The sequence below is a fragment of the Balaenoptera ricei genome, chromosome 9 (genome assembly GCF_028023285.1).
Source record: "Balaenoptera ricei isolate mBalRic1 chromosome 9, mBalRic1.hap2, whole genome shotgun sequence".
Lineage (NCBI taxonomy): Eukaryota > Metazoa > Chordata > Mammalia > Artiodactyla > Balaenopteridae > Balaenoptera > Balaenoptera ricei.
In genome coordinates this window covers 93,512,664-93,530,163 of record NC_082647.1, presented here as the reverse complement: position 1 = coordinate 93,530,163, position 17,500 = coordinate 93,512,664, and the positions used below count along the sequence as shown (strand labels likewise).

At 39.2% G+C, this 17,500-nt stretch overlaps 1 long non-coding RNA gene across 3 annotated transcripts in view; it reads right to left on the bottom strand.

The window, feature by feature from the left end:
• LOC132372071 (uncharacterized) overlaps nt 1-17,500 on the bottom strand; it is a 91,819-nt gene that overhangs the window by 20,408 nt on the left and 53,911 nt on the right. For 2 of the 3 annotated variants that reach the window (XR_009505083.1, XR_009505084.1), the window contains one exon: nt 16,832-16,979. This is a non-coding gene — a long non-coding RNA (uncharacterized LOC132372071). Of the gene's footprint in view, nt 1-11,404; nt 11,719-16,831; nt 16,980-17,500 lie in introns of those variants that run through there. The other variant, XR_009505085.1, reaches the window with a different exon arrangement.

Sequence of the window (17,500 nt, the reverse complement as noted above, 5' to 3'; positions counted from 1 at the left end):
AATACTAATCTTTATCTCACTTGTTAGAGGATAGTTTAAATTAGCTTTATTGATTGCAGAACTAGACATGCATTAAAATGTCTTTTATAGTCCCTGACCTCAGCAGGGTATGAGAAGTATCTGAAGTATGAAATAAATGCAGAGTGGTACTGGTAAGGGGTTGTATTTTAAATTGCAACTGCAGCATTGATTTAGTTTCTATTTTGCAGATTCTTTTAATTCTACAAAGAAGAAAATCACTTGCAATATTGAACCACAATTGTCTGCAGTCTGTAAACATAAAAAATCTTAAATCAATGGACTTAATTTAGCACATTTCCATTCTTTTTTTGAGATAGAAATTCAATATCCTTCCACTATAACCTTGACAGCAGTCTTGACATATAGGTTGCAATCTTTTTAAAGATAATACTAGAATTTCACAGTTAATGTCATTTGAATGTAAGTTCTTTTAAAACCTGTTCGTTTATTAATTAAATAATTTGTTTTTCTGTTATTAAAAATCATCAAGCTATATTCATGAAATAGGATTCCGCAGAAGAATCATTAATTCAAAAAAGTCTTGGATGTGACATTCTGAAAAATAATTTTACTTGCCATTTAAAGCATGAATATAACTTGCCTTCTACAATTTCCTGGGCTGGTTTGGTTGTACATGGTGACACAACCTGGGGAGCTGTAAGGTAACTGGATCAGCCAGTGAGTAGCTCAGAGGCTGTGTGTGCAGGCGCACCAAGCCTTACTGCAAGAGCACTTCCACTGGGTATGCAGTAGCAATAGATAGCTGGAGAGCTGGAGATTTCAAATACCTGGGACCAAAGCAAATGGCTTCCTCGCTGCTCCTCTATCCTTAGAGTCAGTCTTAGAAAAAATTACTGAGCCAGTTTGGTGTGGGCCACAGAGGAGGTACAGAACAAGGAAGCAAGAACCACTATGAAGGGCTTATTATATATCTATATATATAATCTCACTTAATCCTCACTACCACTTTAATGAAGTAGTTACTGTTATTACCTCTTTTGTCCAGATAAGGAAATTGAATATCAGAGAAATTAAGTAATTTGCCTAAGGCGACCAGGTAGTCAGTAATCAAACCTGGACTCAAGTCCCAGGACTACAAAATCCTGCGTTTAACCGTTATACCACAGACAGGACCTGAGGCTGAGTGCGAAGGGAAGCTTCCCAGAGGAGTTAGAACTGGAGATAGACAGTAAAGATTGCAAGGATTAGATAAACAGAAAAGGAGAGACATTTCTAGAAAGGGAAAAGCAGAAGCAAAAGGACAGAAGTGGTGATGTCTGTTGGTGAAACAGTGAAGGAACAGGCCTGACTGGGTTAATGGATTGTCTTATTATGAATAATATCACAGGAACAAATTCTTCCATAGGGAAGAAGCTATTATAATCCATCTTTGCATATATACAGAACTTAAATCAACTTAAATCAAGAGGATAAGTGATGCCTCCATCACATGCCATACCCGCCACAGGGCCTTTTCACATACTGCTCCTTCTGCCTGGAAAGCACTTCCTCTTCTCTTCACCTTGTTAACGACTACCAATCCATCAGGTCGGTTCAATCTTGACCTCCTAAGAGAGTCTTAGCTGAATTCCCCTACCTTAGTCAAACTCCCCTCTAGTGTGCCTCTCCTTTATAGGATTTATCATACTTATTCTACTTATTAGTGGGAATAAATGCAAAGAGAATAGATAATTGAATAAACAAGTTGACAGAACTCAGGTCTGCCTAGGGCTGTTGCTCGTATACTCTCCACATTAATAACACTATATAAAAGGTACAACAGAAAGCTCTGAAGCTATTTTACCTGGGATAGAGAGAATTTAGGGGAGAGGATCTGACAGCTGTCTTCAAATGTCTAAAGAACTATCATGTTGAAGACAGATTAGACATATTCTGCATACCTCCAAAGGGCAGAACAAAGACAAATGGGGTGAAAGTCCAGGGAGCCAGATTTCATTACAGCATAAGGAAGTGAAAGATGTAACAATGAGAGCTGTCCAAATATGAAGTGGACTGACTGTTAAGGAGGTGAGTATTCAAACAAAGGCTGGAGGAACACCTGTCAGGGGTGTTGTAGTGGAAATTCCTGTTCTGGTCAGGAAATTTTTAAGCCACTTAGGCCTTTGCGAGCCTAATATGTTTCTATAGTTCTGGGACAGACTTGAAACCAAAACTGAGTTTGATTTGAACTGACCTCTAGGGGAGAGAGCAACAATATTAGGCCCTTTAAGTAACACATCTGCACTTGTGGGTGGCCACTTCATGCCACTGACGAGGTCTTTGAGAGCCAGCATTCCAATGGTAGTTAGGGCTGTGCAGCTGCCACTGTGACTAAACAGTTGAATACTGCAGTGTACAAGGGACCAACTCCAGGGTCACTCCCTTTCCTTGGAGCAGTCGTTCTCTTCTTCCCCAACCCCCTACCCCCAGTCCACTTACACACAAACATATTTCTACAACAGGAGCTACAGTGGTGTGCTGACAGATCTCCTTCCAAACTACTTTTGGAAGCTATCCTTTTTCCCAGCTTCTTAAGGCTATCCCTTATCCTGAGCACAGCTTGACAGCAATGTTTCTCCTCATGCAAACATTCAAATCATGAAAGAGACACTGAGAGAGAAGAAAATTAAAAATCACCTTTTGAATCCATCATTTCTATCTTAATTTCACAAAAATAAAGTACTTAAAAATTATGCGCAGGCTGAAAACTAGGAATCCTGATTGGAAACCAAGGTCTTGATCTTGCAGAAGACCTGTAACTATTACTTTTGGTGGACCCAAGCCTGAACCGACAGTGAGTTTTTCTGTTAGAGAAACGTAATCTGAGTGTCAAATAACCAGTTTGCAAATTTTGGAATTCAACCCATTTGTTGAATAATCAAATTCAATACATTGTAATCTTAACATTTCAGGATAATTTATCATTTATATTTCAAACTACAGTGTCCATTTTGCTGTATGTTATTTGGTAATCCAATCATCGAATATTTACTTAACACCTCCTATGTGCAAGGCATTATGCTGGTTGTAGGGAGGGAAGCAAAATGGACATGATCCCTGATGTTACAGGGTTTATAATCTAATTTCGACGAAAAAAAGCACCAAATTAATACATAACTACAAACTGTGACAATCCATATGAAGGCAAATGGTCAGTAAGAGATGAGGAAGAGATGTTTCTCTGAGAAATTAAGAGTAAGTGAGAACTAACTTTGTGAAGGGTTAGGGAAAGGACATTCCTGGCAAAGGGCATACCGCAAAGCTCTGGGGTGGGAAAGAATTTGGTTCTTTCAAGAAATGGAAAGAAAGCCAATATGAGCAAGGGCCGGGGGTGGGGAGCTGGGGAGAGAAGCCTTGATATGACACTGTGGAAGAACACAAGGGCAGAACCTGTGGAGCCTTGGAGATTGAAGGGGACTCTGAATGCAATGGGAAGCCCCAAAATAGGGGAGTATGCAATTTACATTTTTAAAATGATTATTCAAAAGGTTAGACATAGAGAATAGATTAGGTGCAGACAAGAATCATGTCTCTTTCTCAATCTCCTAGTCACAGAAAATGACAACATCCAATCTAAAACCATATTAATGTAGCATATTTAGTTACTCCTTTTAGATAATTATGAGTTCAACATCCCACACATTTTTTGTTTACTAGGCGACTCTCTCCCAAGGAAACTGAAATATTTTCTGTTCAGGCAGTATAAATTCTAACTCGCACTGAGAAGGAAGACCAATGACTATTTCTGTGAAGAAGAAGGAGTAAAAATAATTGCCTTTTTATGTAATGTTGCGTTCAGAATGTTATCTCTATTTCATAATCTGGGGAAACTATGCACTTCACTGAGGATGCTGGGACAGAAACAGAGCCAGAATTAGACATTCTCTGTCTTGGCCATTTCTCTGTTTTTGTTGCCCTGTACTATTTCCTTCTGTGGAGCATATAGGAGCAGGCAGCCAGTCCTCTTCATCATTCTCATCAAATTTAAGTGTAGACTTCGGGCAAAAGTGAGTATATGTAACTGGTTAATACCTGGAAAAATAATATGCTCTTCTCGGGGCTTCCCTGATGGCACAGTGGTTAAGAATCCGCCTGCCAATGCCGGGGACACAGGTTCGAGCCCTGGTCCGGGAAGATCCCACATGCCGTGGAGTAACTAGGCCCATGCGCCACAACTACTGGGCCTGTGCTCTAGAGCCCGTGAGCCACAACTACTGAGCCTGCGTCCCACAACTACTGAGCCCATGCACCCTAGAGCCCGTGCTCCGCAACAGGAGAGGCCACGACAATGAGAAGACCGTACACCGCAACTAAGAGTAGCCCCCGCTCACCGCAACTAGAGGAAGCCGTGCACAGCGACAAAGAACCAAAGCAGCCAAAAATAAATAAATAAAATAATAAATAAATTAAAAAAAAATAAAAAACTTACCATAAATTTAAAAAATAATAATAATAAATAATATGCTCTTCTCTTACTGCTCTGAGAACAGGACCATTGGCATGGTCAGTTCCTGGTATCCAACAGGGGAGGGGGCGGGAAATTAGTATATCTTAAAGAAGGAATGCAAAAGCAGAAGTAATAGCTTCTGGCATTCAAAATAGAATCATGCAGCAATCCAGGTTATTTTCCAAGTACCTTATTCCAACCAAACTCAAAGAGCCCATTCTCACAAGTTTTGTTTGTTTGTTTGTTTTATTATGGGATGTTGCTCTGAAATGTTGGTAGTAGGATATTGCATCAGGGGAAGTAAACAGAAAGCTTACTTTTTTTAGTCCCAGGGAATTGTAAAAAGAAGAGAGAGACCAAGAGAAAAAGAGAGTCAGTCAGTTGAGCATGCATTCTGATTTCTCCTTTCAATGAATTGCGTTAAATCCATGGTTCTCAAACTTTAATGTGTCTCAAATCACCTAGAGTACCTGTTAAAGGCCAGCTGCTGGGCTCCACCCCCAGAGTTTCTGACTCAGTAGGTCTAGGGTAGGACTCGAGAATTTGCATTTCTCACAAGTTCCCAGGTGATGCTGAGGCTGCTGGTCCAGGGACCACTGTGTTGAAAAAGTGAAAGTCAAACCAAGGGCAGAGGAGTTTGTCCTTGATTTTTATGTAGAGCCCTGGAAAGAGACCATTTCAATGACTGACCCCTGCTGAAACCTGGTGAGCAGCCGAATCTCCTCAATTCATCCCACATCAATGGGGACACATAAACCACATCTCTCTTCCCTTTACAACAGGCACCTTAAGGAGACAAACAGGATGGGGATAGCTCAGAGGTTGACTATTTTTTCCTAGAAAGACATAGCATTGCCTAAGGGACTGTTTAAATTCCCAAATCTAACTATTCTTAAACTATATTGGACACACTGTCAGGTTTCTTTCTCTTTCATTTCCCTTTCTAATAACCATGCCAGGTTTCACATGGCCTTCTGCGCCCCCTTTTCCTTTTCCCACTGGCTGGAATGTGGACCCAGTTGGTATGGTAGTGAGCCAACTTCAGTGGTGTGAATGATAAAGGCAACATCTTCAAGAATGTCAAAGCCACAAAATAGAAGGAGCCTCAGTCCCAGACACTGTCAAGCCACGTTATAGACCCTGGATTTTACCTGTCATTATATGTTGGGCCCATTTGATACAGCAGTCTGTCTAATCTGCATCCTAATTGATACAAATGGAATGAGAGGTATGAGTCGTGTGAGAATAATACATAAAGTCCTTGCAGTGAGTGCTTAAGTTGTATAAACACATTTTTCCTATGTTACACCCTTCCACACTGACTGGCCAATGATCCATCCAGGGCTTTGGTTAGATGAGTCCTTCAGCGTTTCATTCTTCTTCTCATTTCCAATTTTTCTTTTCTTTCTTGGATGTTTTTTGTCTATCATTATCACATTTTTTCAGGTCTAGTGATCTATGTAATTTCACCACATGTTTTATTAGTATTTCTTCTGGCTGCTTTAGAGTTGTTAGAAATGGCTCAGGCATTTTTTATACCTCTTAATACTTTTGAATATCTGAATAAGTAAATAAATACTCAAAAGAGTACACTTGTTTTAAATTGTCATTATCAACCTTTCACTTCTTTGTGAAGTAACAGGTATAATTTATGAATTAACAGGTATGATTTTGATTAAGGTGATAATGTGAAAATTACATCTAGTTGAATCTTGGGGAAACATACCTAAGAATGTATACATGTATTTATTATTTACTTATATATGCATATTTATTTTTATATATTTACATATATATCCCCAAATTTCAAATTTACATGTATGTATATAATAAACACAAAGATAGCTTCTAGTGAATAAAAGAGCCTATAAAATACGTTCTTGGGCTTCCCTGGTGGCGCAGTGGTTGAGAATCTGCCTGCCAATGCAGGGGACACGGGTTCGAGCCCTGGTCTGGGAAGATCCCACGTGCCGCGGAGCAACTAGGCCCGTGAGCCACAACTACTGAGCCTGAGCGTCTGGAGCCTGTGCTCCGCAACAAGAGAGGCCTCAATAGTGAGAGGCCCGAGCATCGCGATGAAGAGTGGCCCCCGCTTGCCACAACTAGAGAAAGCCCTCGCACAGAAACGAAGACCCAACACAGCCAAAAATAAATAATAAATAAATAATAAATTTTAAAAAAAATGTTCTCAAAAAAAAATACATTCTCAAATCCCTATTCATTTAGTAGTCAAATATTTTAATCAAGGTTGTCTCTTTGTAAACTCAACATGCATTCATATAATGTTAAATATTTTAAAATTTGGGTTGTGCTTTCCAAAATAATGTATTATTTGTTAAGAAAAAAAAGACTGCCCAGGCATTGGCTCTCAGAATGTAGGACACTATTCAGTCCTGAATGAATATCAATTTTGAAATATTTTTGGTTTATAGAATATAATAATTTTCAGAATAAAAATTGCTCAAAATAGCCAGTAAATACAGTTAACCTTGGAACAACACAGGTTTGAACTGCTTGGGTCTACTTATACACAGATTTTTTTTCAATTAATATAGTACTCCAAATTCCTTTCCAAACTGTCACATCACTGACTTGGTTTGGCCAAGATAAAACAATTTTAAAAGCACACACATACATCGCAGTTTATCTCCCTCCTGGATCAGCTAATATTATACAATACTATTCTGTACCTCCCTCCATTCGAAGCACCAATAGCCCTCTTGCCCAAAAAAAAAAAAAGAAAAAAAAAAAAGAAAAAAAAAATAGAGCTTAGTAAAATAAGTACTCATAGCATCATTAATACAAAATTATAAAAACATGGCAAATTTATTTAAAACACTTTAGAGTGCTTTTAAATATAGTTTCAGAAGAAGGGAAAATGTGTCTGTATTCTATTAAACTCTAAGGCTTCAGGAAACCACAAAATGATCATTTATCACCCTAGCTAGCTACTGATCATAGAAATGGCATAAGAAGCCATGACTAGGAGAATGAAACAATGAACCTTTGTGACCAAGTACAGGAATACAGCAGACCCAGATCATAGGCATTGCTTGGGAGCCAGTGCTCAAAACAGAGCCAGTAGTCAGAAGTCAGAAGAGCCACTGTGAGTTATGGAGCACACACATCCAGAGTTCAAAGCAAGTCTTGAATCACAGAAAAAAACAGAGGCCAAAGTAAGGCACAGAATCAAGAATCAAGACAACAATTCAGAATCATACATATGTAGCACCACACTGTCCATTGATCCATTGGTCATTTGAGTGGATCTAGTTGCAGCAAGAATAGTATGTGTTAGCTGCAGGTAGATCATTCCCAGCCATTCCTTCCACCATAGTGGCCTCCCAGAGACTGAGGATGAAACATGCCATTCATTTTTCCCACTATCCATCAGTTGGGCTTCAGGAGGAAAGCCAGACTAATTACAGACCAAAGAAAGAACTTACATTTTCTCTTTGTGTCTGAGTTGTAGTGTGAGTTAAATTTCTACCCTGTTACATTAGCGATTGGCTGGACTTTAAGCAGAATTAAAGGTTGAAGCAAATGTGAAGTTAGGCTGAGAATATCCAGCTAGTCAGAGAAGGGCTAGGAGACAAAATTAAATGAAAAGAACACACACCCCTTTTTTCTTTTTTACAATTTTATTAACATATAATTCACATACTATACAATCCACCCATTTAAAGTATGTAATTTAATCGCTTTTAATATATTTACAGACTTGTACATCTAACACCACAATCAATTTTAGAACATTTTCATTACCCCAAAAAGAAACCCCACCCCGCTTAGCCAGCACTCTGGGCAACCACTAATCTACTTCCTGTCCGTATAGATTTGCCTATCTGGAAATTTCACATAGAATCGTACAATATGTGGTCTTTTATGACTGGTTTCTTTCACTTAGCATGTTTTCAAGGTTCACCCATGCTGTAGCATGTATCAGTTACTTCATTCTTATTAATTGCCGAATAGCATTCCACATTTTATTTATCTATTTATCAGCTAATGGGCATTTAGGTTTTTTCTACTCTTTGGCTATTCTGAATAATACTGCAAAGAACATTCATGTACAAGCACAAGCTCTAGTGTGGACATATATTTTCATTTCTCTTCTGTATACCTAGAAGTGGAATTGTTAAATCATATGGTAACTCTATGTTTAACTATTTGAAGAACTGCCAGACTGTTTTCCAAAGCAGCTGTACCATTTTCCATTCCCACCAGCAGTGTAGGAGGGTTCCAATTTCTCCATACTCTTGCCAATAGTTATTATCTGTCTTTTTTATTATAACATTCTACCCCCTGGTTTAAAATCTCAAACAGATCTTCTGGATATTTGGGTCTGGTAATTGAACCAGCTCCCTGGTTAGAGGAACCCACTTACAAAAGGCAAAACTGAGTACACACATGCCTAATGACCAGCGGGAAAGAAAAGGTCAGAGCCAGGGCACCCAGTCCCTTCTGACTATAAACACGAAGGAGGTCTGACATTGACACTGCTTCTTCTTCTTTTTTTTTTTTAATATTTATTTATTTAATTTGGCTGTACTGGGTCTTTGTTGCGGCACGCAGGATCTTTGTTGTGGCATGCGAGATCTTTTTTAGTTGCGGCATGTGGACTTCTTAGTTGTGGCACGTGGACTTCTTAGTTACAACATGCATGCGGGATCTAGTTCCCCGACCAGGGATCAAACCCTGGCTCCCTGCATTGGAAGCACGGAGTCTTACCCACTGGACCACCAGGGAAATCCCGACACTGTTTCTACTTGAACTTATTCAAGCCATGGTGAGGGCAGGACACGTAGATGTGAGAAGATGAGCAAAGGTTGAATCATCACTTGAAAGTTAACTGGGTGGGGGAATATGGAGTCAAAGCTGAACTCTACCTTCTCTCCTCCACTCTCACTTGGTATTTTTCCACCAAAGAGTACATACTGAGAACCTTGGGGATCTTCTCTACCTTTAAAGTTCTATGATTCCACGATTTTCTCCCTGTAAGTGCAATTTATATTGACTCTGCTATGTATCTCTTTTATAAACAGAAGACTTTGTCTTAATAAGATTCAGTTTAAAGATTTTTAATGTTTATTTAGAAACATTTTTACTTTTAATGATTCCTGAATCTTGTCATAATATTATAACTTTAGCATTAGCATTAGTATTTCCTGGAAGTCACTAAAAGTTCCTGAAAGTTCACCAAGAAAAAAGGTGAATACGGTTAAAAGGGAAAAAATAAAATTTATTCCTTGGAAGTAAACTGATTACTTATTTAGCTAGTAAGAGAATTGTGTTCTTTCATCCTTGAGAATTGTGCCATGGAATAAATTAATTGCATTGATTTGCAATATAATGACCACATCTGAAAATATAGGAAAAAAATTATAAGGATGGAGGATTCAAACTAAGGAGGACCAATTCCATACACAATACCAACCAACCATATTAGAAGATGTTAGAGGGTGTTACACATGCTCTTCCTTACTTAGCATGGAAGGAAATTGCAATTAATATGTGGCTAGTAAGGCAATTCCTGGGCCCTAAAGTTACTGGTTCTTCAAGTCAACAGATATTTGTTGTGCATCCGCTATGAGCCTGAAACTTTGGTAGCTTTGTGGCTGCCAAAATAAATAAGACAGAGTCTCTGCTGGCAAAAAGCAGCAGAGGCCTTGGCCTCTGCCAGGCAGATGCAAACATATTATCCAGCTGCAATACCCTGGGACCATTCTACAGCTTTGATAGTAAAGGAGCAGAGTGGAAATAATGAAGAGGGGTGATTTACAGTAACCTCAGCCAGAGTGAAAGAACAGGATATGGATGGCAAAGGAATAGGGAACGTGACCAGTGAACTCAGCCTCATAAAGAACATGAAGGATTTCACCAAGCAGAGAAAGGCAAAGGACATTTGTGAAAACACTCTAGTGGGAGAGCAAATGTTTTGGAAATTTATAAGGTTTAACCATATAAAACTGTCAATAGTCAACCACTTTTTGGCCTAGAAAAATAGCACATTCATATGGCTCCAACTAATACAAAATAATCCCCACTGGTGTGTTGGGTGAATGTTTTGGAGAATTAGTTAGAAAAGTAGTTAGGGTCAGAGTAGAAAAGGCCTTGAATTGCCTTCTAAGTTTCAACTTTATCCCATAGGTGATGAAGGCAGTCAATTCAAAAAAGGAACTTTAAACAAATACCAATAAATGTATTTTTAAATGTTTAAATAATTTTGGGTTTAAAAGAAAACTATGTATCATTTTCAGTACCACAAGTTTAAAAAATCTAATGATAATATTCAGTGCAAATAAGGGCTCAGGGAAACAGGATGCTCCCATACACTGCTGCATGTGTAAACTGGAATAATATTTCTGGAAGGCAATCAAAATACCCTTTGACCAAGCGTTTCACTCCTAGAACTGTATCCTAGGGAAACGGCCATGGATATTAACCGAAAAAAAAAAAAAAGAAGTTTAGCTACCAGAATATACTTAATGTCTAACAATAGCAAGTTGGTTAAATAAATCATGAATCACCCTTATAACTGAACACTATGCAGCTACTTTAAATATTTAGAGGAATATTTAATAACATGGAAATGCCTACAAAATTTCTGTTACATGAAAAAAATTAGGTTATAAAACAGTACATGTATCAGAGCTCTTAAGAACGAGGTCAGACTCACTGGGTTTGAGTTTCAGAGCCACCATTTACAGTCGTGTGACATTGAACACGTAACCTATCCTCTCTGCAACTCAGTTTCATCATCTGTAAAATGGGAATAATACCAGTATATATGTCATAGGGTTGTTGTAAAAATTAAATGAATTAATATACATAAAGCACTTTGAAATTTGCTTGGCACATAATAAGTACTATCTAAAGTTAGTTACTGTTAATATCTATCTAAGAGTTAGTTATTGTTAACATCATTAGCACTTGTTGCCAGTAAATTAATTCAACTTTTAAGCTAATTTAAGAAGTAAAGCTGGGAAGACAAACCACAGGGCAAGAACCACACCCAAAGCACTCTGCAGAGCTGGTCCTGTGAAGTCATCACCACAGCTGCCAAGCACTGACTGACTCCATGGCTTGCACTGCCAAGTCCTCAGATGTTGGACACTGCACACTGCCCCAGAACAGCTGTCTTTGCTGCCACTGGAAACCGGATGCAGCTGCCATCACTGCTGGGCCGTGGTCAGAACGGATTCTGCGTCATCCCTGCTGCTTTGAGTCACCAGGTCCTGAATCAGAGCCTAGAGAGGATGCATCTGCTTGGTTGTACCAAGTCCCCAGTTCCCAGATATAAGGTAGAGTGAGCAAAGGAGCATTGAGTGTTTTTATCATATAGAAAAGGCAGATTCTACTTTGTAAGTCAGGGGATTCAATACACTTAGCAAATCTATACATTGGGCAACAAAAGAAAGATATAAATGATCCCTTTGGTGTTTGAAAAATACAGATATAACCTGAACATATTTTACTTGTTTAGAAAGAAACAACTAAAAGGATATATATCTATATATCTATATATCTATATCTATATCTCAAAGTGTTAATGATTAATTTTTAATTGACCAATGTGGCTGATTTGAATTTTTTATCTTCTGTCTCTGTAACTTTCCAAATCTTCTATGACATAGAAAAGACCTTTTCTCTTTTCAAACAAGACTAGGCAATATCCAATCTCTATTTTTGAAAGAGAATTGAGTCTTTCTTAGATTTGGCCATGGACTGGGAAGCAGGCAACTAGGTCAGGTGGCCGCTGTCAGCCTAGAGCAGGCCCTTGCTTACCAAAGCCTAGACCAGCACCATCAGCTTGATTCAGAAGAATATTAGAAATGCAGAATTTCAGGCCCCATCCCTGATCCACTGAAAGCAAAGGAGAAGATGATTCAAGAGATATTCTAGAAGTATAACCAGCAAGGCTTGACAAATGATAGTGTGAAACAAGTCATGAACGATTACAGACCTTGGAAGTATTTCCAAACTTGGAAGAAGGCAGAGTCATTAACACAAATGGGTCACTGGAACAGGAACCAGTTTTAAAGGAAAAAGATTAATGTAGTTTTAGATGTGTGAGGTTTGAGAACTTGAAAGATGGCCAGGTAGATATAACCAGCCTGGTACATGTAGAATTGGGAGCCAATAAGAAACATCAAGATTGGGCTTGGAGATTTGAGAACAATCTAAAAAAGGAGGAAATAGAAGCCATAAAACTGGATAAGAGCATGCAAAGCAAAAGAAGAAACCCAAGCAAGATTCTTTGTTAATACCTATATTTTGGAAACAGGAGAGAAAAGGAAGTCAGAAAATGGATGGCCAAAACTAACGTCAGCAGATTACAGTGTCAAAGAAAGCAAAGGAAAGATGTTTCACTATTATTCAATTCTTCCCTCCTTTCATTACAAATTAGGAGTGGTTTACACAGTTATACTTACATTAAACTTGACAGTGATGGATTAAAGAAGATCTTAATTCTTGAGACACAGAATGCCCAAAATATAAGAGAACACTGATGCTTTAGATGTTATAGTAATAGGTCTCAACCTCAGAGGATATCCAAAGTTTCTGTGACTTTTTAAAAAGTTTTTGATGAAAATTTTGTCATTTTCACAGTGTTGCAAATTAAATAAGACCATGACTTATCGTTGTTTTATTCATCCATTCATTCAGCAAACATTTATTGAACACTTACTATGAGCCAGGCACTCTTCTGGGTTTTGAGGATATAGCAATTAACAAAACAGACATAACCATTTGCACTCCTGGGGCTTACATTCTAGAGGGGAAAGAAGAAGATATTATAGATAATAAACAAAAGAAATAAGTAAACATATTGTATGCTGAATGGTAATGTGTTATAGAAGTAAGGAATATAGGGGTGGGGTGACAGTTGCAATTTTAAAAGAGGTGACATGGAAGTCGCCACTGAGAAGACGAATAGACCTGAAGGAGGTAAGGCAGCCACTCTTGCAGATACCTGAGGGAAGCACCTTCCAGGGCAAGGCTGAAGTGGACCTGAGGGTCAAGAAGGCCAGTGTGGCTGAACTGAGGGAGTGTAGGGGTGGGCAGGAAAAGAAGACTGAGGAGTAAAGGCCATCGAAGGTTTTTGAGCATGTAAGTGACATTATCTGACTTGGATTTTAACAGAATCATTGGGGCTGCTATTCTAAGAACAGACAGAAATAGGAAAATCAGATAGGTGGTTACTGTGAATACCGAGGCAAGAATAATGGTGACTCAGACCAGGTACCTTTGACAGTTTTCTCTCTTTTCAAATAGCTACCTTTTTTGTTTTTCTTCTAGTATATCGCACTACAGTGGGATGCAGGAGGGCGGAAAGATTGTGTACATAGCAGGGACAGGAGTGCAGAACTCTCAAATCTTCTAGTTACATAATTTTATATATCTTCACATTTATCTTTAGTCACACAGAACAAAATGTATATGCAACTTAAACATTTAACTTAAACATTTAATATTTAAATAATTAAATCTTCTAAATTATTACAGATTCAAGGAAATGTTTTAAAAAAACAAAACTAAAAACCATTATCGTCACCCTGTCAATAAATTTATATTTAGGCCAAGGTAACAATAAAAGAAACTGATAATTTATTTTAAAGACATGAGCAATATTTTTGAAATATAGAGTCACTAAATAATGACTAGTTCTGAAAAGTGTCATTTTAAACCTTCCACTCTTTACTGCTGTAATTAAAAGCAAAATGAAAGCGAGATCTAGAGAGTACCCACAGAGACCTGGGTCACATCAGGACATGTAATTTGCCTCTTCTATGGATCTAAGACCAAAGGCTCCATTTATTTGCTAAGATTAAAAGGATAAACTGATTATTTCTTATTTTAACATACAAAGGCAACTAAGTCAAGTTAAACATTGATTCAGAGAGAGAAGAGCTGTCAACACTATTAATATTACCCTAGATCTGTAGAGTGGTTATTATTTACAAAGCACTTTCACTACCATTATCTCATTTGAGCCTCAAAATAGACTCATTAGCATCATTGTTCTTAATTTACAGATAAAGAAACCCAGACTCAGAGAGTTTACGGGACTTATCCAATGGCACCCAACTAATTAGCAAGTGCTAGAGCTGGGATCGGAACCCTTACTTCCTAGGTCTTTATACTTTACCATCTTGTGTTTTTTCCCAGATATAGAATTGTGGGAAAAAATGTTTTTCCTGTGCAGGAATTATCAGTTCAGCAAAACCAAAGGTGGTAAGCAGTACCTATTGAGAAGTGCCAGTTTGGGAATAATTGCCTTGTGGTAAATTCTGTCATCCCTATTTAAGGTTAGAGAAACCAAGGAAAAGAGGTTTGTTAAGTCAAACACTGGCTCTTTAATTATTCAGGGTCTGGTTTGCCATTTAGGCATACCTTGGTCCCCCCCTCCCTATCCCCTGTTCCCCCGCCCCCCCTACCCCGCCCCCGCCCCCCCCCCCCCCAGAGTTTATGGCTGGCTTGCTCTCCTGGCCTGCTCTTTGGCACCTCCACCAGAGGGCAGGCAGGGCAGGAAGAAGAGCATTGGTGACCTGTTTGATCAAAACGCTGGAAGAAGAAAACTTAGATCACTATCTTAATTTAAGCTTTTGCAGCCTTTCTAGATTTCAGTTATGAATGAAAACTTTGCCACCACAGAATAAATAATGTAGCAAAATGATCAGAACTGGAGACTAGAGTTTCATTATACCGCTCTATACTTCCACTCTGATTTTTCTAAATGATCAATATAAAATGTTGAATCTTTAAAAATATAATACTTGGGACCTCCCTGGTGGCACACTGGTTAAGACTCCACGCTCCCAATGCAGGGGGCCCAGGTTCGATCCCTGGTAAGGGAACTAGATCCCACATGTGTGCCAAAACTAAGAGTTCGCGTGTCACAACTAAAAAGGCTGCGAGCCACAACTAAGGAGTCAGTGAGAAGCAACTAAGGAGCCCTCCTACCACAACAAAGACCCAGAGCAACCAAATAAATAAATAAAATATAATCTTTAAAAATATATATAACACTTAAAAACATGTAGGGAGGGACGTCCCTGGTGGCTCAGTGGTTGAGAATCTGCCTGCCAACGCAGGGCACACGGGTTCGAGCCCTGGTCCGGGAAGATCCCACATGCTGCAGAGCAACTAAGCCTGTGAGCCACAACTACTGAGCCTGCACTCTAGAGCCCGTGAGCCACAATCACTGAAGCCCGTGTGCCTAGAGCCCATGCTCCACAACAAGAGAAGCCACCGCAATGAGAAGCCCACACACCGCAACAAAGAGTAGCCCCTGCTTGGGCTTCCCTGGTGGCGCAGTGGTTGAGAGTCTGCCTGCCGATGCAGGGGACACGGGTTCGAGCCCTGGTCTAGGGGGATCCCGCGTGCCGCGGAGCAACTGGGCCCATGAGCCACAATTACTGAGCCTGCGCGTCTGGAGCCTGTGCTCCGCAACAGGAGAGGCCGCGATAGTGAAAGGCCCGCGCACCGCGATGAGGAGTGGCCCCTGCTTGCCGCAACTGGAGAAAGCCCTCGCACAGAAAGGAAGACCCAACACAGCCATAAATAAATAAATAAATGAATAATTAAAAAAAAAAAAAAAAGAGTAGCCCCTGCTTACCGCAACTAGAGAAAGCCCGCGTGCAGTAACGAAGACCCAATGCAGCCAAAAATAAATAAATTAGTTAATTAATTAAAAAAAACATGTAGGGAAATAGATGGGCAATGAACAAGAATAGAAAATTCACAAAAGAAATTCAACTGGCAGTGAACATGGAAATATGTTCCATTTCACAGGCAATTAAAGAAATACACATTTAAAATAAGAAACTGCCACCTTTCATCTGTCAAATTAATGAATATTAAAAATGAGAATTATTCATAAGGGTGTAGGGAGACAGGCATTTTCATATATGATTAGTGGAGATGTAAATTGGTACCATCTTTCTGGAAAGAAATCTAACCATATAGAGAGATTAATCCTGACAGAAGAAAATCAGAGTAATTTCCTACTACTCCAGTTGGAACTAAAATCTGGTTCTTTTTCCTCTAATCAAGTGAGCCCTTACATGGAGAATACAGACTCACGATACATGATAAAATGAAAAGCAAGCTTCATGCCACCTCCAGCCCTCTGCTGACTCAGTGGGATGGAAAGATGAGGGTCCCTACCCCAAGACAGAGTAAGGGTTATAACTCTCACCACTCCAAGAACAGAGGCAGAGCATACTGACAGTGGAGAGAATTGGGAGCATCTGGATGTCTGTGCGTCTCCCAAGATCACAGGGTCTGCCTCAGATCCACAGGAGAGGAAAGCAGTGCTTTCTCTAGGTTCCCGAAGTTGTAACACATCATACTGACCTGCATCCTATTGTGCAAGGCTGTCCTGGAGAGAGAGAGAGCCCAGGGGTCTGATTTTTATGGGACTATCCAGATACAGTTGAGTGTCTTGTCAACAATGGCCGGACATGCATGGACTGGACCACTCCTGCATCCTCGAATTACATCGCTGTAAGACAGTTATGGTCTTAAAGGTCAAATACAACATTTGTCCCTAAATGCAAACTATTGTACTGTAACAGAGTTGCTTGATCTTGCTTATAACTTAACACCTACTAGATTGAGCTAATTTAAGAGATAGCCTGATGGTGAAAAGGAGAAGGAGTCTTATTATATTAATAATAGAAATCTGCTTGGAAGGCCTAGGTCCCACAAAAAGAGCGATTTTCCTGAGTTCTCCTAAGTATACACTCATCACAGTTTACAATAAGGAAAAACGGAAAGCAACCTAAATGTCTAATCGAGAGTGTGGTAGGTGCCTATTAACTATTTAACAAAAATGGAAAATGCTTGTACTAGAATAAGAAGTGAAGATGCAGAATACAGAGGTTCCAGTTCAGGGTAAGCTGACTCCCTCCTGTCTTTCCCACTGAATGGAGATATAAAATGGACAGAATGCATGACTGCTCTAAAATGAAACAGCAGTAGTCAGGTTGGAAAAGAAGATGAGAATGTCAAGTCCTGCTAAAT